Source organism: Protopterus annectens, chromosome 13.part0, assembly GCF_019279795.1.
Source record: "Protopterus annectens isolate FY-2018-M chromosome 13.part0, PAN1.0, whole genome shotgun sequence".
Taxonomy (NCBI): Eukaryota; Metazoa; Chordata; order Ceratodontiformes; family Protopteridae; genus Protopterus; species Protopterus annectens.
In genome coordinates, this window is record NC_056747.1 from 422,613,622 (window position 1) to 422,637,773 (window position 24,152).

General features: G+C 36.9%; 1 long non-coding RNA gene across 1 annotated transcript in view; it reads right to left on the reverse strand.

Moving 5' to 3' along the window:
* Nucleotides 1–3,882: 3,882 nt before the first annotated feature.
* Nucleotides 3,883–24,152, reverse strand: part of LOC122788343 — an 83,665-nt gene continuing 63,395 nt past the window's right edge. Inside the window, exon 3 of the long non-coding RNA XR_006362643.1 lies at nt 3,883–4,567. This is a non-coding gene — a long non-coding RNA (uncharacterized LOC122788343). The remainder of the gene's footprint in view (nt 4,568–24,152) is intronic.

Genomic DNA, 24,152 nt, shown 5'->3' on the forward strand with positions numbered 1-24,152 from the left:
GCAGCAATGCCATCTAGTAGAGGATGGGCATTGACAAAAAGGCATGGAGATGGTCAAAAACAAATGAGCCTGCCAAGCAGCAAAACCCGTGATTGTTCATAAGTGGGTAGTACGGTCCCAGCACTGTGAACTTCTGCACACATCAGGTCGCCACAGCAGTAGTTAGGGATTAGAAATGCATGGAAGAAATACTATTGTTTCATGACTATCCCAAGTTAAGGAGAAGCTGTTGGTCAGCATGCATGAAGGAGAAAACGACCAGTAAAAAATGGAGCATTACTTCAAGTAGCTGGTCTAGGGACAGAACCCTCAGTCACCTTATCTTCTGGAATTAAAGGCGCATATACAACCTACTCACCCTTGGTAAGAACATACAGTTACTCACATCCGGCACCGCATAGGATCATAGAAGATTACTAAGTTATCGATCCGGAGCTGACGTCATTTTAAGCCTAGCCATTTCAACCCAACGTAATACCATAGAAGTGCTAGTCAGTACCTGACTGACCTAGGCTGAATTTAGGTACTAGGTGCAGCATGTATTTTATTTTTGATGCTTGAGTAGAAGCACCATTCAGTCATAAAAATAAAACTGTCAAACGACAGCTTAATAAGCCACACAACAATAAACAAGGCATATAAAGAGACAAAATAAAACAGCAGAATCTAATATAAGAGACTTCTGTAATGGAGAACTAGACAGTCATATTGTCACAGTGGAGCACTTTGTCAGGGAAGAAGGTAATATAACATATTCTACTGAGGAAACAGGGATAATTATAAATTAAAGGCAGGAGAAGGATAAGAACTATATAATGGGGATATTAGTCATCCAGCATAAATTGGGAGGTAGTATACCTGCAGGAGTTGGACCTGAATAGAAGGCAATGATCCTAAGTAGGAAGCTAATATTTTTGGTGTGGTGCTCCTTACCGATTTAGAAGGACAAGAAGAGGTAGAAGTAATGGAACAAATAAGTACTGTGGAAAAACAGCAGGAAGTAGACCTTTATGGAGGTGTGAGGCTAAAAGAGGATTGATAACAACATCTGAGATGCTCAGTGAAAAGGAACTAACATTTGTGAAGAAACAGTAGGTATACAATGAGGAAGTCAAGAGACAGGAAATGGCTACCTGAATTAAAAGATGATGAAACTATGGTAAACTGAAACAGCCAGCATGACTAAGAATGACATAAGTAGGATTTAAGGGAAAATAATAAAAGCACGTAGGAGGATGAGAAGGGAAAATGGTACAAGAAGTGACCAAGGAAGAGGCAGCTGAGGTTATATATCAGGCCAGCGTAAACATAGATAAGGAAATGACTAGAGATAATACAGTTTTTTAATGTGTGTAAGAACTCCTTTACTGGAAAAGGGAAGAACCAGTATGGAAAAGGAGGAGGCTGAACTGATATGTGGAATTAATTAATTTCCTCTGAAGATAACATGTCAGATCGGGAGGAAAATGTAAACAAGGGCGATGAAGGATACTCATACAGGGGAGTGTCTAGAAAGAAGGTAGAGAAAGAATTTGTGGAACTTCAATGATGATGGAGTACTAGGGCATGATGAGTTACTCAATAAGTGATGATCTTATTGGTAGATAAGCTGGGTGATGTATAGAATCCCTTCTTCAAAAATATAGAGTGGTACCAGAGTAGTTCAAGCATTCAGCAGCAGTCCCACTTACATAACTAAAGTGGCAAGGATGAGTCAGGCAGCATGAACCTGTCACCTTTGCCTCGATTATAAGAAATGTCAGAAAATAATTATGTATGTGAAGTTCCTGGTCTAGCAGAGTGCAGCCAGTTTGAATTCATACAGCAGTGGTCTTATCAGTATAACCTGCTTTAGTTATATGACTGTTAAGGTTGCCTAAGGGAACCCAGTGAATAAATTATGTGTTGACTTAATAAAATCCTTGGCATTCTGACTCCTGGGAAATTCAGAGAAAAGTAAAGAGACTGGCTGTGGGCTCCAACTGGTGAGGTGGACAGAAAATTAATCAACTGATGAGACACCTAATAAATGTCAGGAAAGAACTGCTGCTGATGGCTACTAGCTGGTGACGAGCCGCAGGTTTCAGTATCAGGACAGGTATGTCATACAGGGAACAAAAGATAAGACTGGCCTGTTCTATGATGACACCACGACTGTAGCACTAGCAGCAGTAGGAAAACCTGTCTCTGTTGTGTCCTAATGCAGCCTGTAGTGTGGACAGATACATAGCAGATATGTTTCAATATAAAAATAAAAATGCAGTTTTTGATTTTGATGCAGGCGATAAAGGAGCACTCTTAGGTCGGAAAGATGAAAAAGGGTTTAGGTTATAATGCCCCGGGCTGAATCTTACTGGAAAAATGTGAAAGGGTAAAACCAAGAGAATACAAGAGCAGTTTGCCTGGACTGTTGTCTCAAGAGTTTCAGACAGCTTTATAACCAGCAACAAAAAGGTATAATCTTGAAGGTTGTATTCAGTTCTGGAGACTGCAGTAACAGCAGTGCATCAGATTGTTTGAAAATGCAGTGAGGGTTGCCAGCAAAATGAAGGAAATTGAGAACACAGAGTACGATGAATTGGGGGAATAGCTCAGAGTACTGACAATGTACAAGCTGGGGGAGAGAAGGGAAAGCAGAAATATAAAACGATGCAGTACTCCACCTCTGGGAGACTAGTGGTGTATATTTGAGCAGAAAAGATGAGGGGAAAGGTTGGGATATTAGAGGCAATTGAAAGGTGGAAGTTTTAAGATAAACAACATGTAATATCCTTCACAGGGATGTCAGGCATTGGACTGCATTGATGGCAAGTACTGGTGATTTGGGATCTGTAAAGGGGTTTAATGCTGCCTGGGACAGTAAAATTAGGGTAGGTGGGGGAGGGGATAACTACATAAGGTCACATGTAACACTGAGGGGGACCTCAAACCCAAGGTCATCTGTTAGGCCACATGATCCTCTTTACTCACCATGTACTGCTTGTCTCCTGTCCGGTTTCGTTGATATTTAATGCCTCTCCTCCTAAGCTGCTACTTCATTTCCAAATTTACTTACTGATAAAATAAAGTGGTGAGATTTGTATTGGTACAACTTCTTAGGGTCACAGGTAGATATTAGGCAATCAGTCTGTAGATTATTACAAACAGCCAATAACAAAGGTCAGAATCAATCCCTGTACCTTGTATCTGTGAGGTGAAGATATGCTATTTTGCCAACTCTTCCCCCTTCAGTTTTTTTTTTTTTGCTTACTGGATCGTAAAGGCAAGTTTTACCTCCCAACTCCAACAAATTTAGAGATTACTATGACATATTATGTAACACTTTATAGTACTGATCCTGTCTGGCAAGATAACAATAAGACATCCAGGTGTGCATGTAATGCTGGTGCTGTCTTCCCACAGACTGCCCCTTTGATCCACACATCTGCATTACTTCAAAGTTCTCTCACATGGCATGAAAAGCAATATATGCATCCAGTAGTGATGAGCAGTGCTAACAGAATGACTTTTACAGACTATGTGAACTTGAATTACACTAGATACATTTGAAGAGAAAGCTTCATTAACATGAACAAAGTAATACCGCAGTTAAACTATGGAAATATATAGTTCACTTTAGCCAGCTGTTAATAATGATCCATGGAGACATGTATAGTACATCTCCTCCCCCATGCTAAGATAGGTCTCCAGACACTTTCCACTCAGTCAGCTGTGCCCCTCACCCACACGTTTTCTCTCAATTAATATTACCTGCTTCCCTGCTCTCCAGTAAAAGTTTATTTTATTTTATTTTATTTAAATCTCATCCAGGGCCTTTATGATTAAAAGATCACTTTATTTTGTTCTGGTTATCATCATCTTTTCAAAACAATTAGTGCTGTGTGCTGCAGGGACGACACTTTACGTTATTTCTTGCAAAGTTATTGTTTATATGAAGTCATAACAATGTCTGACAGTTTACTTCTTAAATCTCATAAGGTTGTAGAGAACACAAACCAGTCTAACAGTGAAATGCAAAATCCAACCACATGTCAAATGTTTTTTTTAATACTGTTCCAGTCTTGGAATGTTTACTTTTATGCAGTATATGGACCCTTAAAATACTCCAAGAAACAGCTTTAGCATGATTCAGTGTTTCCTCGTGTTCTCTGGTTGTACTGCTGCTTTACAGCCATTAGAAGAAATATCCCAAGACTGCTTTAAATTATACAACATGGAATGTTAAAACATTGGATTCCGAAATAAATAAAAGTTGTAGCTAGTGATGAAATTGAACAAGAATGTAGAGAATACAGTTGCACTTGTTTCACAACAGGAGCAGAGATTCTTTACTCTCTTCTGTAGGTATTTGAGCAATACTTCTTAAACTACAAGTTTAATAAAAGTCTGTGTAGTTGCAGCACCACATAAAGTGCTTTGATTAAAAGCGTCTGTATTTACTTGTATTTTCCTATAAATCTCTAAGAAATGTCTATGTTAATCTGTGACTTGATTTCATCATTTTTTTCAGAATATGGCCTCCTTTTGGGTATTTTTCATGACAGGCATCCAGTATTTTTTGGGGGCCCTGTAAACCAATGAAATACGCAATTAAGGCAAAGTTTTTTTTAATTACCTTCTACATAGCAAAGCTGAGAAATGAATGAAATGAGGTAAATTCAGAACATTTCTTACTCCAAGCAAAGTCAGGTGTTGTAAGGGATGTGGAAAATTTTAGCTTTAATACACTGGCATATGTGGATGACAATGCAGACAAGTGATCAATATCATAATTTATAAACAAATTGCATCCTGCAGACCAGTGTCTGATTCACACAACACAGTGCTGTACTCTAACTTACTCAGTTAAACATCATAGTGATCCTGGTTTGCCCCTGCAAAGAGTAGCTACAGCTTTTTTTCTTGGAAAGTGGCAAACTCACGGAATAATCCTGCAGTGTAGGTAGAGATCTAAAAAGCAGTGGGGGAGAAGCCAGGAATGCATTACTCAGGCAGGAAGCTGTAGGGTGATTTAAACCTACAATTTTTCCAGCAGACAGAAGACACTGGAAGAGCGGGTGTGGTGAGTGAGTCTTACCTGCGACAAGAGTCTGTGCTGCTGTGCTGTTTTGTACTTACCTGTGGCTATAGCTTTAGCATCATATCTTCACCATATATGCAGCTTCTGAAAAGCTCAGGTTTTAAGAGGGTGGATTTAGTACTTTCTGATAGTACAGACAGTGCCAAGCATGGTATGGATTAATGAATGTATCACCTTCTATCCCTCTGAGTCTCTCAAGAGGAAAATATGTGCCTGGAAGGAAGCCGGTGCATAACAGAAGCAGCCAATACAAAAAAAAAAAAGAATTTCATAGAGATGACTGCAAGTCTAGATATGAGACAGAAAAACAACAACAGATACCAAAATATAACAACATTAAATCTAATTGCACATGTGTAAGCCTGTACGTCAAACTGACCAGGGACACTTATTTGATATGTCATTACATAATAAGGAAATTGTACAGCAGGTCATGTGTACAGTACAAATTAATAATGTGTAAGGACTGTTGCAATGCATTAATGGAAAGAGGTAGAAGAAATTGGGCTGTTGGTTACCTCAATCAAAGAATCAGTAGGCATGGAAATGGGCAGATCATTGAGATAGGGTCCCTATTTGCAATCACAGTGTGAAGTTTTCTTTCTGTATGAGAGTTTGGAATATCAGTGCTGTAGAAGGAAAAGTGCAGAAAATGTAAAAGGACCAAGTGGCCTGGATGAAAGTAACATAGTAAAGTTGGAGGTTAAGTGTGGGTGGGCAGTGAAGAAAGGAAGCAAAATCTCCTGCAGCTGTGTCAAAGAATCAAATGATGGAGCATCAGAGCAGGATAGTTGTACTGAGACACTTTGGCAGGTGTCATAACTGTGAAAAGCAGTACATCCAGAAAATCTCCTTGTCCTAGTCACATTCATTCATCCACTTACTTACTCATTCATTTTCCAGAAGAGCATTTATGAAGGCTTCATGCAGCAAGGTGAATAGAAAAGAAGATCTCATACTACGTGTTTAAAAAGTTCAAATTGCGCACCTCTACTAAAGTGTAAAGGTGACCCATGCTCAAGTTCCTCTGTCAGCAGCTAATTCCTGATAAATAGATGTCTGGCATTCACTGTAGGGGTTTATGGAAAAAAATTTAAATGCACAGGGAAGCATGGTATGGTTACTGGGGGTGAAAGTGGGCTCAACAAAGATCCAGTGTTATGTTCTTAGGATGCAATGTTAGAAATGAGTTATTGTGAGATGAGGATACGAGACTATAAGGTTACTAAAGCATTACTATACAGGCTGATACATTTGAAGTTCCAGATTAAATAATATGAATGCTGAAACTCTGAAATCTAAGTGTGACTAAGACAAAAGTGTGAACCACAGTGTTACACAATAAAAGCATTTCTGAAGGGGGCAGGTCCCCTCCACCCCACATACCACTTTCACTTTATTTCACTTTACACACTAATTGCTGTAACTCAAAGAAAATGAAATTATCTGTTATACAGCAGATGTCAAACTTCATTTTATTCTAACCACACTTAGTTCATAACTTTTTGAGAAAACCACTTATTCTGCTTAAATTTACAGTGGGAACCCACTATGAAAATATTAGGAAAAGGGAAACAAATCCACAGGAGTTGCTACACTGGTACTTTATTGTTGCCAGCAAGATTTCTGTTCTTGACAGATGAAAATAAGCACTTACTTTACCTGAACCAAATGGTCTGGCAAAAACACAATTGTAAACCAAAATCAGCATATGATTAGCAGGGGTATGGAAGGTGGTGCTTAATTATTAAGGGTGTTTAAACAATGCTGTATGAAAACTAACCCACAGGAGGAACAGGGTACTTAGTAAAGTTTACCAAGGATATTAAAACAATTCTTTTAGCTGTCCATAAGATTATCAGTCATTGATGTACAATGTTGATGCAGAAAGGGTTACTAAACCATAACTGTTGGTTTTACTTTTCGTGAGAAAGATTAAAACATAATGTGGGTTTTCATAAACTTGGCAAACATGAATAATGCATCATGATTTGGACCACAAAGGACCCAGAAATGAGATTGAGAAACAGTACATAATAGATGTTGTGGTGCCCCTGCACTGCCCCAGTAATCAAGGAGCCTCACTCCACATCACTGGCAACAGTGAGGGATGTACACATTGGGAGGATGACAAGTACACACACAATAAAGTACAATTTCCCTTAAGAGCACACAGAGATCACAGTCAGTCTGGGGCTGTTTTTTCCCTCTCTCTCCAGATCCCCAGTAAGACTCCCCACTAGCACAGCTATAGGGTCCAGATCTCAGCTGAATGATCAAGCCAAAGCCTCCAGCACCCTCCCTGCCCAACCAGCGCTCCGTGTCCCTGCCCAAGTAGCTGACATATGCACACTTTGAGATTTGATTTATAAAAAACACACAGACACTCCTGGGGAAGGCTGACACAGGTTCTGTAGCTATGCCCCCCTTCTGCCCAGACTATAAGGTAGTACCAGCTGCCACCAACCACTCTTATCAGCTACTATAAGGCCCTTACAAAGAGTGACCAATTCTACTGTGTAATGTTACTATTATCCAAATGGTAAGTGTGTCCAAGGCTAAGGCTATTTATGAGTGGCCTGTACAGTGTTACTAAATACATATACAAGTACTCCAAGAACTTAAATATCTCTAAACAAAACCACCCACAATTAAAAGGTTTAAATATATTTAATAATAAATAATAAAAGAACAAGACAATACTCAATAACTCAATACAGTGACAACAGAGTGCAAAGTCACAGGAAATACTTTAAAACAACATTGCAGGACAGTCTCACATAAATACTGAAAACATCTAGACTGATCTTACTATTTTCCTATCTATCTCTAAGAGAGATACTATGATCTAAGTCTTACTTACAGAGCAAGGCAAGTGCTGGTGAGATGTTTACACATCCAGAGACAAATACAAAAATGCACAGACTTAGTCAATGCGATAGTTCTTAAATTAATAATACACATTACTGCTGGGTTAGCTGGATGACATCACTATCTGACACCTGCCTCTACTTCCCAGTCTAAACAGATACCAACAGAGTTTAACATGTCTCTATGAAAAATTCATATCTCTCAGAAGCTGACACTTATCTCTTAGAAGCTTGCCTGAAACTGGAAGTCGTAAAGCAATTAACACTTTTACATTTTAAACCTAGTAATTATTTCTGTCTTAAGACAATAGAAAGAAACTCTAGCTGTAGACATTCTGTCTTCTAGCTGTGGTAAACACAATCGTAAAACTCTTTACTTATTTCTCAGAGTTTGCAAGTTAATTCTGTACGTCCCAATTTCTACTATGAAAACATACATTTGCACAGACATATAGTCCATATACATTTCTGCTCTTTTCCAGCAGGGTGCACTGTGGTCACATTTTTGAAGCTCAGCATATAACATACATGTTACTTACATTTGTAGACAAGCCTATGGATCATATTAATATTTACAATGACATAAAATTATTTACAAAATTCTAGCTAGCTGGGCTGGCAGCCTTCACAGATGTGTTGGGGCACTGTGGGGAAATTAGCCATGATGTCAGCTAGCATATAGAGGCATGTTAGAATTTCCTTGTTTGTCATTAGCATACTGCATCTGGCCTTGTCTTGTTTAAGGTGCCCTTGTTCGCCCAAAGGAAGGGATATGCATGTCAGAGTCCACCATTTGCATATGTGCAACTTTACTTGTGTGTATTCTGCTGCATTTCATATTGTGTGAAATGCCTACGTCTGTGAATAACACACTCCCTGAGTCTTGATTCATTCTGGGAATGAGACAAGGCAGCCCCTTCGCAGAATGTACAGTGTCTGAACTTAATATAAATTTTGTACATAAGTGGGAAAAATCATTTTATCTGTAGTACTCCTTGTAATCATTATGCAAAAAGAATATTTTCTACCTGACAGTATGGGGCTTAACAATGAAACATACAGTATACAGAAACTTGCACAGTAAATTGTATTACACACCAAAGCAAATTCCATAAATTCAGTACTATGTGGTGCACTGAGGCAACATAACCATTCAACGTCACATGTGATTTCTGGCTCTAGAACTACCAAGACCCTAGTCCTGTCGAGACAGGTTTCAGTCTTCACAAACCCTCATACATCTCTGCCTCTGAAAGTTAAAAATCATACCATTGCAGTTTAAAAAATCTTAGCCAGAAATAGGAGCATTTTCTTTTTTTTTTCACAATAGGATTTCTTCATAAAATAGACCCAATACAGATAGTGGGATAGAATATTATATAGACTTAGTTTATTTTTTGAATACGGTACTTACCTGTAAATAGGTCTGAATATATGAAGAGTATTGTAATGCTTGGAAAAGCAAGGCTAAATATGAGGGGTAAAATCAAAGCACTGAGCTTAAATGACAACAGTTAAGAGGTATGCAGAAACTGATGAAATCACAGATATACTATCATGAAAATTCTGCTCACACAGAAAGCATAGTTTATCTTTGCTATGATTTCTAGCATTAACACCTTTTTAACTGAGTTAGTTCAAAGTGCTTTAAAAATATCTAATGTCAAGCAACGAAGGTTAAGTTGCACTGGAAATTGTTTGGAAAATGATTTCTGATACTACTAACACAAAGAATTTTTATATTATCGGTTTGAGATAGAAAATACTGAGAAATGACATGTCCTTAACTTTAATTAAATGCAGCTTCAAAAGAAACATGGTATGATGTTTAATGAAAAGTAATACATAAGTATTTTTAACACCAGACAGAATTTAAATTGCTAGAGTGCTTGTTTGATGGTGAGGGCTCCATATCAAACATTTCAGTCATGTCAGAAGTTAAAGTTCTGAGAGACAGAACCATTCTATAATGTGGTAGGGGGAGTATGACAGGGACTCACCACTGCACAGAACTATGCATTGAGGAGGGACAGTGGAAGCAGACAGCTCATGGCAAAATAGGAGACCCAAAACATAAGTATAGCTCAATTACGGATAATTCTCTATTGCTGGAGGAAAGGGCCATAAGAAATGAGCTGATGCTAGCAAACCTGAAGGTTAAAGTTAAGGAGTTTCTCACTGCTTATGGAATAAGCTTTAGCCATAATAAAATCCATCTGTGCTTGACATCTTTAGCAGTAGTAGTAGTAAGCAGAAGTCCTGCCATGTTTTTGCTTATTGGAAATGCATAAATATACATGGTTATTTGAGACCTCCTTCTGTCCTGTTCCATGCAAATGCAAAATTTATTGCATGCCTTCTTTTATATGCCTGATGGTCAATGAGTAATTATGTTGATGATGTTTTTTTATTATGGAGAGGAACAACAACTAAGTTAAATGAATTTATAGAATATATTAATGGTACTACCGATTTTCTAGAATTTGAGAGTACATATTCCCATGAGAAGATACAGTTCCTCGATGTTTTGCTAACAAAAGGACTTGATGGTATAAATACATGTGTATATAGGAAGCCTTGTTGGAGGAATAATTTACTTCATCGCACTAGTATGCACCCTCGACATGTGCATAAAAATGTGGTAATGAATCAAACTTTAAGAGTTTCCAAGCTAACCACAGATGAAGTAACATTCAATGAACAAAAGGTAATCATAGGGAATAATTTTATACATAGAGGATATAGTAAACAAGTAGTGCATAATACTATTACCATGGCAAGTAAAACAAGGAAAAACAAAGGTTGTCCGTTTTATAATAAATCTAATACTATTAACATGAATAAAAAAGAACCAAGGATCTCTAAGAATAGACTTATTATACCCTATACTAATAGGAATAGTCAAATAAGAAAGATTATAGAGAATAATTGGAAGATTCTTATAATGGATGAGAAAATCAGGACACTAGTTGAACAAAGACCTAACATAGCATACAAGAATCTGAAGTCCCTGAAAAGACTACTTTGCTATGAAAGAACAAAAGTAGAACATCCATATTCACAAAGGGAAGGTACTTTCCCTTGCCGTAAATGCAACCAGTGTAGGTTTATTAACACGAATAACACCTTTACCCATCCTATCACCAACAAAACTTATACATTTAAAAGTTACACTGATTGTAGGTCCAAAAACTTAATTTATTTAGCTCAATGTCAGTTGTGCCTAAAATATTATGTAGGAAAAACTAACCGCACTTTACGTGAGCGCATAAGAGAGCATTTATATGCTATTAACAGAGAAGACCCCACCAATGCTCTAGCTAAACATGTGATAGATGAAGGGTCTACTCATCACTTTAAGTTTAAGGTCTTGGAATTAATTAAAGTAGATAGTAGACTAGGGAATGTAAAGAATCACACAGAAGAGGTAGAGACCAGGTGGATTCTTAGACTTCAGGCACACATATATGGCCTGAATGATAGAATTACACTCAGACCTTTTCTAGTAGCTAAGGCTTTTAAACATTAGAATATTATTTGTCATTAATTGTTGTTATTATATTTTTTATATACATTTACAAAGGAGTTTTTAATGTGTTTTTAATGCGTTTTATACAATATTTCATGTGAGTTATTGGAATGTTTGGCTTTATATAAGAAATGCATATTGATAAATTGATTTATTTAAGCACTAGCACTTTAAGCTTTTATCATACTAATTGATTAATTGCTAAATCAATTGAGCTTTGAAATCGTATATAAGTGTCTTAACTCATTTATCAAATATTGAAGTCTGATGAAGCGTCACTTGGACGTGAAAGCGCTCACTTTTTATGCAGGTCTGCCACAATAAAGGTTTTTCGCTAAGGATATCTGGAGTTTGTGCCTTTGGTGTAACCTTGGAACTTTCTTGCTACTGATTTTAATGTCTGCTTGATCCAGACACCCTGGGAACACAGGTTGAACTTGGCTAGGCTTGTAAGGGCCCTGGGGCCATTATCCTAGTAACCTCTTATGATCCTATGAAATGTATTTGTTGCCTGCATATAATTTCCAAATGGGTAAATGCAGAAGAGTTTTGCCTGTACCTCCTGTCATGCAGGTGAAATTCTAGGTTACAGTCAGAGTGTCTCATAGGGATCTGTCCTAGGCTTGTACTTGTTTAGGTTGTATATTTCAGATCTTTTTCATCTGAGGTGTTCAGTATATGGATGCACATGACTTGAAAATGGATAAAATGATTACATCTGCTACAGCTAAGGCATGTCCGCAAAAGAACTTGACTAAATTGATCATTTGGGCATAGGAGCATAATACACTGATAAATACATCAAAAAACGAAGCATGTGAGGTTTCGGACACATAGATGGATAAATATTTAATATTGCACACAGTAATTTAAAGACCTGGATATATGGGTAGATCCAGCTTTGAGCTTTTCTGATCATATTAACCAATCGGTTAATGACTATAGGCTGTATAAAAAGATTTATATAGTCTGGGAAATCAAAAATGATGAATCATTATTTATAGTTGCATTACACCTAAACTAGAGTATGGAGTAATAATATGGAAACTTTGTAAGATTGTAAGTTCAAGAACAAAAACCTTGTCTGGGCCTTCACCATCTGCTGGAGGTTGACCTCTCTAAACGCTTTCACCAACATCCTCGCCTTCTATGCCCTTAACGTCAGAATTTCTCAGCTTATTACCAGTAGCGTAAGGTCCCTGATTATGCTTTTATTTTTCACAATTCCAATTCTAGGTATAAGTTATTCAGTCATCAGTTTAATCCCTATCTTGTGGCCAGTATAATGCATGTGATATCTGTAAGTCTGCCGAGACCAGTGACTCCAGGATGGAAGGTAGTCTAGCAGCTGATGATCTGTATGATACACTGATTTCATCAAGCCAGCCCTTGACCTTACATTCAATCTTCTCTTCATAGATAAAGATCTATGATCAGTTTCTGCCACTGTGAACAATAGTACAGACACACAAAGACTTCTGTGAAAGCTCATGTAGATTTGCTGTAGTCTCAACCAAATACAGCATCACTAATAATACATGCTGACTGGCTCTTGGCTAACAGCACTCCACTGCAAAATTTTTGACTGCTGCAAAAATAATGAATTGATGAATTTGAACACTAACAAAAAAATATGAGTTGTAACCTAAACTCTTCAGTGTAAACAACTAAATTAAACTCTGACAGCTTAAGACTATAGCTATGATTTATTAGATGTTCATATAGATCACTGCTGCAGCAACCTTAGATATATGGGTTATATCCTGCCAAGAATATAACAGCTGGCTAGCTTTCAAAGCTTTAGGGCACCTTCCACAAGTCCAGACTGTCAAGCAGCTCAAGCTGAGCTGAATAAAAGACAAGTTTGGGTGCAAAGCCCTTCAGAGCTTTACTGACCCCGAAGAGTACACTACTATGAGGTATTTGAGGATTGACAGTTGTCTTTACTTTCCTTCGCAGAGTAGGTAAGTTCCCTTTGGGTAAAAATCTTTTCACTTTCTTACATTTATTATAGTTTTATTACTTTCCTCTTCTAGCAAGTTATTTTAAAGCCAAGAGTGTTGTGTTTTAACGGACCGCTTCTGTAACATTCTTTTAAACAGAGCACTCATTTTTCTTTCAGTTTAAAAGTAGTCTAAACTACCTGAGAACATATTTGCTGTGGATAAATTGTCTTTATTTTTCCATCATGGGCCTGCAGTAGTGTTTTTAAGTGTTTTTTACTGTATTTTTTTCTGCCAAAAAAGTAACTTTTGTATACTGGTAGTTTTATCAGGAAACAGCCCAGCAAAACCAAAAATGACTGCCACAGGTACATAAACCACAAAGGAAATGTATTCACCTCTAGTGCCTCTGCACAAATGCCTTCAAGGAGTAAAATCACCGTGTTGCCTCTGCTTGTATACTTCCAAAGAACCACATATTACAACTACATACATCAATTAACACTGCAGTTAAACTATTTATTTAATAATATATTTCCAATTGCACTAATTACTTAACCCCATTGGTGCCAACGTATTATACTTAAATATATACTGATTTATTTATGCAGCAATTTATCTTTGAGATCCATATGTTCCCCCATTCCCACTGATCTTCTTCTTCTTCTTCTTCTTCTTCTTTTGGCTGCTTCCATTAGGGGTCGCCACAGCGGATCAACTGTTTCCATTTCTTCCTGTCCTCTGCATCGTGCTCTGTCACACCAACCACCTGCATGTCCTATCTCACCACATCCATAAACCTTATCTTAGGCCTTCCTCTTTTCCTGTTACCTGGCAGCTTCATCCTTAGCATCTTTTTCCCAATATACTCTGCATCCCTCCTTAGCACATGTCCAAACCAACATAATCTTACCTCTCTGGCTTTGTCTCCAAACCTTCCAACCTGGGCTGACCCTCTAATATACTTATTCCTAGTCCTGTCCATCCTCATCACACCCAGTGCAAATCTTAACATCTTCAACTCTGCCACGTCAAGCTCTGACTCCTGCCTTTTTGTCAATGCCACTGTCTCTAACCCATATAACATAGCTGGTCTCACTACCCTCTTGTAGACCTTCCCTTTCACTCTTACTGGTACTCGTCTGTCACAAATCACTCCTGACACTCTTCTCTGCCCGCTCCATCCTGCCTGAATTCCCTTCTTCACCTCTCTTCCACACTCACCATTACTCTGAACTGTTGATCCCAAGTACTTAAACTCATCCACCTTCGCCACCTCTACTCCCTGCATCCTCACCATTCCTCTATCCTCCCTCTCATTTATATATATATGTATATATATATATATATATATATATATATATATATATATATATATATATATATATTCTGTCTTAGTCTTACTGACCTTCATTCCTCCTCTCTAGAGCATATCTCGACCTCTCCAGGGTCTCCTCCACCTGTTCCCTACTCTCACTACAGATCACAATGTCATCTGCAAACATCATAGTCAACGGGGACTCCTGTCTGATCTCATCTGTCAACCTGTTCATCACCAGTGCAAATAAGAAAGGTCTCAGAGCTGATCCTTGATGTAATCCCACCTCCACAATAAACGCATCTGTCATTCCCACCGCAGACCTCACCGCTGTCACACTACCCTCGTACATATCCTGTACCACTCTTACATACTTCTCTGACACTCCCGACTTCCTCATACAATACCACAACTCCTCTCTAGGCACCCTGTCATATGCTTTCTCTAAATCCACAAAGACACAATGCAACTCCTTCTGACCTTCTCTGTTCTTCTCCATCAACACTCTCAGAGCAAACATCACATCTGTAGTGCTCTTTCCTGGCATGAAACCATACTGCTGATCACTAATCATCACCTCCCTTCTTAACCTAGCTTCATATTATTCCAAAAATGCAACCCTTTAAACTAGTTGGATCTCTATTATAAAACTGTTTAAAGTGCATACCCAAAGAGCCTTCTATTCATTCATTTTTAATGTCTCTAACATGTTTCTGAAGTCTAATTTTTAATATCCTTTGACTCTCCCCTACATAAAATAATTTATATGGACATTTTAAAACATAAACTATTACCTCTGTATTACATGAACATTCTTTCATAGGGTAAAATTTGACACCATTAATTTTAGAAAACTTATTAACAATATGTTTACATACAGAACATTTATCACATTCAAATGTACCTCTCTTTAAAGGGAACTGTTTACTAAGTCTACTATTAGGGAGAATACATTTACTATGCACCACCATATCCGCTATACTTCGTCCTCTGTAAAAAGAAATATGGGGGTATGTTTTAATTAAATTTGAAAGTTCTTTATTTTAAAAAAAATGGAGCAATAATATCTTAAAGATTCATTTAACTGTTCACTCAATATGTTATAAGTCATAACAAAGTATATGTCCTTACTTTCAGCATTCCCATTATCATTCAAGCAGGGATCCCTTCTCCAACTTCTATAGGACCTAAAATATGTTCAGTACTATTCTGCCCTATATATTGTTCTCTACTTGTTACCTCTTGTCTTTTCCCACTACGTTTACCTAGGACTCTTTGCAAGGAGTCCCTTACCTTCTCTCTATCATACCCCCTATTAACAAACATTTCTACTGCATGTTGGGCTTCTTTCAAAAAAAATTGATCCTGATTACAAATTTTATCCAAACATAGAAATTCCCCAGAAAGTAATGCTGAAATAAGATGGGGGGATGGCAACTAGTCCCACGCAAAAATATGCTCCCCTCATTCAACTTCCTATGTATCAAAGTCCAGATCTGTCCACAATCTGAATTATGTATATCCAGATCTAAAAAAGATGCTTGTTTACCAATTTGTATTCCTTCAAATTTAAAACCAAACCTATTGGATTGCCTAGATATGTGCTTCTTTGGAAGTATATAAGCAGAGGTAACACAGTGTGATTTTGGCATTTGTGCTGAGGAGCTAGAGATTATTATGGTGACTTCCTTCTGGCCCAAGCACCCATAGTTATCCCTTCTTTTGAAAATAGCCAAAGGTAATTACTGTAAGGTTTTGCACAGAATAGATCTGCTCACACAGGAACAGGGGTGTTTGATACACCCCAATATCAATCATCTTCAACTGACTGCCTGGATGACAGGGTCTTAATTCCTTTTAAGCCCCTGTCTTCTGAGGAGGTGTAGAAGGTATTAATGGAGGCAAGAAAGCCTGCTACTAGAAAATCATATATTAGCAAATGGAAAAGGTTTTATAGTTGGTGCCAACAGCATAACCATCACCCATTCAGGCCTAGTTGTTCTCTGGTTTTACAATATTCCTGTCAGTTATTATCCTATGCTTTTCTTCTTATATCTCTATCAAGGTTTATTTAGCGACCATTTCAGTATGTCTGCCCATAGATCCTCCTCTTTCAAGGGAGTATCATGTCCAAATGCTCTTGAAAGGGTTTTGCAAAAGAAGCTGCCAAGTAAACCTGTGGCCCCTCCCTGGAATCTAAATTTTGTGTAATAGAAGCTAACACGTGTTCCATTTGAACCATCTAATCTGGCTGACTTGAGGTTCTTAACATGGAAAATAGTTTTACTAATTTCTCTGACCTGTGCAAGAAGGAGATCTGAGTTGCAAGCACTTATGTTTAGTCAACCCTTCCTCATTTTTCCATAGGACATGCTTTCTTTCAGAACTAATCCTTCTTCTATACCTAATATAGTATCTGAGTTTACTCTACGCCAAACTATCCATCTCCCTTTTTTCTTTCCATACCTTGGATGTCTACAGACAACTCAGGTGCTATCTTGACAGAACTAAATATTTCAGTTCTTTGGATCAATTCTTCATTTCTTGTGAAGGTAAGAAGTAAGGACAACCTGTGTCAAAACAGATTATTTCCAAATAGTTGTCTAAGGCTATTACTTTTTGTTATACTCATCATGACAACTCTGTTACAGACAGGGTCAAGCCCCACACTACAAGGGCCTTGGCTTTATATATTGTTTTTTGGAAAGGGTTGGATTACAGTATTTTAGTAGCTGCTACTTGGTCATCTGTAGATACCTTTACAAATCCCTATAAACGTGGTTCCTTGTTTAGGTCTAGATCAAGCTTTGCTGGGAGCATATTCCAGGATCTCCTGGAACCTTCTCCTTCCACCTCCCAAATATAGTTAGCTATGGTATTCTACCCATATAGCCAAGGCTACTGCAGAAGTGATCAATATGAAGAACCTAGTACAGCTGTTTAAGTTGAAATTACCACAACAGTTATTTGAATGATCACTGCTGCAGTAGCTACTCCTTCCACCCCCATGTTTTTTGGTGTGTTTTTTTATGCCAGGGTCTGGACATTTTTTTTTTTTATTTGTTAATCCTAGCTTTGTCCTTTTAGGACTCAGTCTCCCTCTCTCTGCTGGCAGGAAAGCTCTGAAGGACTTTGTGCCCAAATTTGTCTTTTAGTCATCTCAGCTCAAACTGCTTGACAGTTTGGATACACGGAAGTGCCATGAAGCTTTGGAAGCTGGCTAGCTCTTGTATCCTTGGCAGGATATTGCCCATATAGCTCAGGCTAATGCAGCAGTGTTCATTTGAACATTTACTGTTATGATAAGTTTAACTTACTGTACTTTCAGCAGTGTTATTTAAATAAGACCACTGTGACACTGTGGTTCTACCTCATTTATCATTTTAACTAATGAAAACTGCTACCTTCTAATATTGATTTCATATACTGCAGTGTAGAGCCCTATTTTAGTTAATGTGTCATGCACTCTGTTCTTCTCTATACACTACAATGGAAAATGTCAGCAAGGTAAACCTGTTAAGCTCCACAGAAGATGTCATGAGACTACAATCAAAAATGGTATAAAATGGTATAAAGAAAAACAGCATGACTAATAAAACCAGGTACAAAAGTGAATTACACACCCCTTGGACAAAAGTGAAGACTTTTGAATTAAGTTAAATTTTACCTGAAAGATTTTAAGTTATACATTTAAGCAACTAGTGCATTAGATTACTGCAATCATATCACTAAAGCAAAAGGCCCGATAAATAAAATTTAGAACAAGACAGAGAGTATAATAATACTAAAATAGCACGATGGAAATATCAGTACAACAACATGCCCCATCAACATTTGATACTGACTGAAAAGAGTATGTCTTGGGCATAAAGGAGTGCAACTGTTACTACCAAAAAAAAAAAACGCAAGGTTACGATTTTGCACATGGTATGTGGAAACTCCATGGCATTTATAATATATCCACAGATAAATATGTTGATCTTAAAGCAAAGATTACTATTTTGAGCCAAAAAACCCAGATATGAGTTTAAAAGTGCAAGAAGCCTATGAAACACTTGACATATATCAAACTTGCTTGAGAAGATGGCTAAATCCTGTAGTTTTACAAGCACATATGTTGAACACAAAACCCAGAAAACATAAAGTTTTGTATCTACTAAATTAATAAGAAAAGCTGTCTGAGAACATGATACTGAAAGACTTGTTTGAGTATAGCAAGATGCCTGAGATGTGTAAAGAGCAAGAAAATATTTAATGAATAAGCAAAACATGCAATTATAGTGACACATAACCAGACCTTAACAAACAGTATGTACACCATCCAAAACAAGTAAGGTAATAAATAATTCTGACTGTAGGAATTTGTGAGTAATTTCCTCATACAAAACAGATGCCCAGCAAAGGAATACAATGCCATTTTTGTGGCAAGTTGAATCATTTTTGTTAAGTTGTGGAGATCAGACTCACAAAGCAGTTCAGATGTGAAGGAAAGCTATGCAGTATCAAGTATGTTCAAAACTAAATGACAAAAGCAATTGTTATAATCAAGAATGATACAAAGAAGCACTTTATCTCAATATAAAAGAAAAACAAAAGAATTCTTAAAGCCCAAGGACTGTTTTTAAAAATATATAAAACATAAGGAAAATATGTCAAGATATTTATAACATTATGCAAAAACGGGTCCACTTTTAAATGGCGAAATGACAAAATCTCAAGTTTTAAAAAAGCAAATCCAAAACATAGAGATTTCGGTATCTCGACATTTAAAAGTGGGGGGAAAAAAGACAAGACATCTAAAATAAAGTGTTTGCAGGGGGGCAACCCCCCCTGCACCCCCACCCCCTACTTAAATATACCAACTCCGAGATTGCACTACAGTGAAGAGAACGGTAATGCTCCTGTTGCACTTACTGTTCTCTTCACTGTAGCGCAATCTCGGAGTTGATATATTTAAGTAGGGGGGGTGTGGGGGTGCAGGGGGGCTTGCCCCCCTGCAAACGTTTTATTTTAGTTAATTTTTGTTTGTTGTTTTCACTTTTAAATGTCGAGATACTGAAATCTCTGTGTTTTGGGTTCATTTTTTTAAAACTCGAGATTTCTGCATTACATGCAGAAACATATACTGCTTATGATTAGCTCCTAGAATGCTGACTTTAGAAGAAATCAAAAAAATAAAGTAAATATTTGATGCTCAAGTTAAAGAAGGATGACAAAGTAATTTCAGTTGTGCATTCTTTAAATGGGGAAAATTAGGCATGGAGTCCCCATACAATGAACTGCCAGTAAAATAGTCTGAAAACACTCATCGTGAGGGTCCTTCCCTTGGAAGACTTTGCTGAAAAAGAGGAGCATAGTTCTAGTTCTCCCATATCACCTTGGTGACCAAGAATATGGAGAGTATCTACAAATGGTAAATTAGAGTAGCTGGTTCTCTGACCCCAGCCTGTCTCCCTCTTGGAGAATTCAGTAGGCCTACCACTTTACCTTCCAAACCTCCTGGGCGGTCTTCCCACTTTAGTGGACATTTTAAGAGAAGTATTTAAGACATCATGTTGAAACCTAAGCAAATAGCATCTGTACTGAAATACAGCAAATGGGGTTTTCACCTTCCATAATGCTGCAGATTTTTGGTACAGACTACCAGTCCAGATACCATCATTGCTGCAGCTTCCCTCCACAAGGCTACTACACCTCATAGCACAGATCTCCAACTGCCCAACATGATGAGCTGATCTCCTAATCGGGAAAGGTTCCTTATTATATGATCAAAGATGCATTCTTTCAAATGCATCTTGATCGAACTTGAAAGCACGAAATGGCAAAATACCGAAATGGCATATAAGCAAATTCTTTCCCTGGGAAAGAACTCACTTGGCCACCTTCATTATTTTGCCATTTTCTTCACTGTAGTGCAATCTCAGAGTTGGTATATTTAAGTAGGATGGGTGTGGGGGGCACAGTCCCCCCCCACTTTATGCAATGTTTTAAAGTTTTTTTTTTCTTTTTTGGAACAGCATTTTTTTTCCCTGATTTAATATAGACCCTCTGGAAAGTCTGTGTTCACTTCCACCACCTTATTTCTGCAGACATTATACTTTTTATCCTACATGGTATATTTCCAAAGACACATGACAGATGACATGCACCATTATGTCAGAAGAGTTGCTAGAGGGTTCATAATAGAAAAAAGATTAGGACCCAAACAAATAATCCCTTCAACCTGGAACCCATATGCTCCATGTAATTTTTAATGTGGCAGATAGTATGGACAGCAAAATTTAGCAGTGCCATATGTTGGCATTCCAAGCTGAAGTCAACCCAAGTCTCAGAGAACACCAAAGTAACTTTCTTGGATTCTCATTCTAAGGGGTGCCTTCTGTTCAAACCTGGTCTCTCAGTCACTTAAAAATATGAAGGAAAACCAGACCATCACTGCTGTCAGTATAAAATGATACTCCTTCCCACAATATACCTTTGCTAGGATGCAGATTAGCCAACAGTGCATGTGGTTTCAGTATGGTCCACAGTAGCAACAAAAAGGTGCTGGAGACAGATTATCTCTGCAGGCTGGTTGCCAGCAGGGCAGTGGACTCAGAGGTTGGCACTCTTCATGATTCCCATGAAGCTGCAGTTAGCTACAAGGTAGGCTGCAGTAGCCCAAAAGCCTTGCCTATCACTCTCTGGAGACAGTGAAGGTCAATTTTTCATTCATATCAATACTTTTAAGAAAGTTTCCAAGGACAGACAGATAAGGAAAATAATGTCCAGTGGTTGCACATTATCAGTTTTTTTATAGTCCCCTTAGATTCAGTCACTTTCGTTGTCAGTTATCTTATCATCATCAAGAATAAGAAGGAATAAGAAGCAATGAAAGAGGTCGTGAAGCTCATTTAAATAAAGAGCTATTCAAGATTAGTTTAATTATTTAATGTAGCATGCACCCACAAACAAGTCTGACTTTATGATGATCATCAGTAAATCTAGGAGAAGCAAGGCTAAATTTGAAAGCATGTCACAGCAGCCTAAATGTCTTCACTTCTAAAGAAACCTTTTGAAAAGTCAAGGTGTAATCTATCCTTCCTTGTTTGACATCAGAAAAATAAGTGGAAATAATACCAGAAACAAATCTTCGGTTCCACCAATAAGCGTATGATCGACTCAATAATCCACGAGAAAGAATAGTTGAACTCACAATTTAATAATCCACACAACGCTGAAAAACCATGTAAAATACACGAACGAGACTGCAAGGATGATGTTAGGATAATTGAAACCCACACATCAGCCTGCTACAACAAGTATAAAACGTACACAAAAAAAGAAATAAAAAACGCCAAATGTTGCACATAGTTTAGCGCTTTCAACCAGTTATCTGGTCTTCCTCAGAACTAATAAAAAATCATTCATTTACTCTTTAAATAAGTTTTTTGGCGCCAAAACTTAATTGTAATTTAAAGATACACTGCTATTACGTATAGTGGTACAATCCATATAAATAAGTACATAAGAAAACACATTGAGGGACTAAATGTGAATCATAATACTGTCAAAATAATATAACATTAAAGTATGGGTAAGCGCTGTTAACACCCACACGTTAAAATGTTTTAACATAAAATATTTTCCTTCACATAATAAGCTCCTCATGTATAACTGGGTATTGATTGTGAACTAAATTTACATAGTATAAAATGACTAAACAGACACTGTGACACTGAAAAACATATGAAATGTTGTCTAAGAGAGCAGTAAATGTTTAACTATAAAATCTAAAAAGTCTAAAATTCCCTATAACAAAATTGTTCTATAACAATGTTATTAAATAATATCAACTTACCATATATTAATAAATAAATAATATAAATAAATAAATATAGAAAATATAAACATTTGATCAAATATTGGAGCAACTGTAAGTAAATAAATAATGGCTTTATCGATAATATAAATAAGAATAAGGATGTTTACATTTAATATAAATATGTAAATATATATATTATTATATAAATTATGATAATTGTAATATAATATAATATAATGTATGAGATGTGTAATATATAGATTATGAAATATGCCCTTGAGAAGATGTAAATAAAATGTAAATATAAATATAAAATATGCACTGAAACTGTGCTAAAAAAGTAAAAAAATTTTTTTAAAAATTTTTTAAAAAAGTTGAGTACATTATAAGAGTAATGATTTAATTGAAATACATTCATTTAGACCAGGTGAATTGGTGGCATCAAGGTATAATTGCCACCAAGTTTCTCTAAAAGCCAAGACGCATTTAATGTCACCCCCCCTGGGATCATTTAAAATCACCTCTAAGATAGCAAATTTAAAAGTGTGTTGTTCTCCCAATGCCTCTATATGTCTGTATAAAGCATTTGTTGTATCCTTGGTCCTGATGCAATACATATGATCATAAATACGTTTTTTCAAGTAGCGTTCAGTTCTACCTACATAGAACGCTGAACAAGCATCACACTTGGCCAAGTATATAACCTGTTTGGTGTTACAATTACCAGGTTTACAAAATATAATACTATTATGTCCATTGTTCAAAAATATCTTGTCTTCACTGGACATATATTTACAGTAATTACAAAATCCACACTTCCTACTAGTAGTCTTTCTAATGCTATTCAAGCATACACTTTTATTCTTATTGTGTTGTTCAAGTAATTTTTTTAAATTACATCCCATCCTATAAACAAATTTAGGTTTCGTACCTAACACTTTTACCAGAGCCTGTTCGTTACTTATAAGGTGCCAGAATTTGAAAATAATCTTCTTAATATTATCTGCACCTATACAATATGGTATTATACAAGCTCGTTGATAGCTTGGATTAACTCCATGTTCATTAAGGATGGGATTGTTTTGAATTTCACCAGATCCCAGTAACGGTTTATATTTAATGCCCCATTGAGCAACTACATATAATACCACTTCTTCCATCATGTTGAGAGGGTAGCCTCTTTGTCTAAAAAATTCCTGAATTAGGGTTAGTTCCTTATGCAATTCTTCCACTTCTGTAACCATTCTGGCTGCTCGTATACATTGGCCTTTGAATACATTATATTTAACATCGGCAGGATGGTAACTGGAATAGTCCAGATAATTATTGGAAAAGGTAGGTTTCCTATGAATTTTGGAATGTACTTTCCCATTATCATAAACTATAAACGTATCAAGATAAGGCAAACCTTTAGAGTCGTATGCATAAGTGAATTTCAAAAAATCACTACTATCATTGATAAATTCTATAAATTCAAGTAATAATTCTTCACCACCTTGCCAAATAATATATATATCGTCCAAGCATCTTGAGTAATAATGCACATGTTGATAATACTTGGATTTAAATAACACATTGTCCTCCCAATTTAACATGACTAAATTAGCA